Below are 1,709 nucleotides of genomic sequence, written 5' to 3'. Positions count from 1 at the left end.
ATGTGCAGAAGCATGAACAGGCAGTAAACCCACCGGTAATCAGAAGAGGGCAAACTGAAAACAGTGAAACCACATTGCAGCCCTTAGGATGGCAGATAGCAGAAAGCAGATGATGCCAAGAGCTGGGAACACTATGGGGACAGAACCTCTTTTTCATGGTGGAACTGTGGTCCAGCCTTTCTGGAAAGCAACCCAGAAGGTGCCCCCGGTGGTACCACTCTGGGGGTTCCCAAAGGGCCTTAGGGATGTCCATGCCACTATGGGGGGGCATCTGGGACAGCTGGGGAGTGTCTGGATTATCTGGGGGGGTGTCTGGGTTTATGGGGGTGTGGCTGAGTTCTCTGGGGGCAGCTGGGTTTGGGGGAGTTAGGTTGTATGTGGGTGTCTGGGTTATGTGGGGGTATGTGTAGGTCTTCTGGGGGTCAGCTGGGTTGTGCAGAGGGTGTCTGGGTTATGTGGGGAGCCGCTGCAATATCTGAGGTGTGGGAAATTGCAGGCCTCCCAACTGCCTCAGTACGTAGTAGACAAGTAATACCCACTGGAATCCAGGGGTGGGCATCATTCAGAAACATACCTGAATCTTTAAAAGCATAGTGACCCTTAAGAAAGGTGAAGAAAGGCAAGATGCAGAGCGTGACTGGCTCACCCTGGTGGGTCAGGACCTGTAAATATGGTGCCCAAGACATAGGAATTGTTGAATGAAGTTGAAACTGCAACCACGCTAAATATTTCACAAAGATAGCACATGTATATCCCATAATAGTGGGAAGGGGACTAGCCATGAAAGAACACGAAAAAATGATGAACCACAGAGGGTCCTGCAGGCGGCGGGGCTGGAAGGTGGTGACTGCGCTCTGCGCCTGAGACCAAACCCACAGAAGTGTGTGCGCAGCTGTTCCGGAGGACAACAGCGGGAATGGTGGGGCGTGGGGCGTGGGGCGTGGGGATGGAGGGGATGAAGGTCAGGAAGGTGGCAGGGAGCCCGGGCCAGGCGCACCCCAGAGCCTACCCCGGAGGCTGGCACAGTCCGGCCCCGGCGTGTCTGTCGGACGAGGCGAAGGGAGGAGTGCGTGAGGAGGGGAGGCGGTGCAGGGCACAGTCGGAAGCGGGGCGCGGGAAGTGATGTGGGGGGCCCCTGGCGCTGGGGGGTGGGAAGACGCCCCACAGCGTCCGCGGGCCTTGCCCCAAACCCGGGGGGTGCCCAGTCCCCGGCGTGCGTCCGAGCGCCCACTGCAGCGTCCGGGCTCCGGGCAGGGAAGTGGTGGAGGCGGCAGGAGGCGGGACGAGGAGACCCCTCCTCGCCGGGGCGGCTCCCGCGACCACGAGCCGGGCGAGGGGGCCCGCGCCCGGCCCCTCCCACGCTCTCTCCACCCTGAGGAAGAGGAGGAGGGGCCGGTCATTGTTAATTCCTTTTATTTAATTTATATTTTTTGCCAAGTCATCGCCGGCGCCGCATCTGCGCGGCGGGGGGGCGGGGGGGGCGGAGCCACGCCGCAAGTCGCCGCAGGTAAACAGCCCCCTCCCCGCGGCGGGAGCGGGGCCCCGGCCCCAGCAGGGACAGCAGCCGCCGCCCCCGCCGGAGGGACGCGCCAGGCCCGGCCCGGGCTGCAGCCGAGGCGGGGGCGGCGGGGCGCGCGCGGTCCGACCCCTGCCCGCGGGGGCGGCGGCGGAGCGTCCCCCACCCCCGCGCCGGCCCGGCGCCCCCCGCA

Source organism: Mirounga leonina, unplaced genomic scaffold (genome assembly GCF_011800145.1).
Source record: "Mirounga leonina isolate KUSES-001 unplaced genomic scaffold, KU_Mleo_1.0 Mir_375, whole genome shotgun sequence".
NCBI lineage: Eukaryota > Metazoa > Chordata > Mammalia > Carnivora > Phocidae > Mirounga > Mirounga leonina.
The sequence above is the reverse complement of the archived record's forward strand: the minus strand, read 5'-3'. Positions refer to the sequence as shown.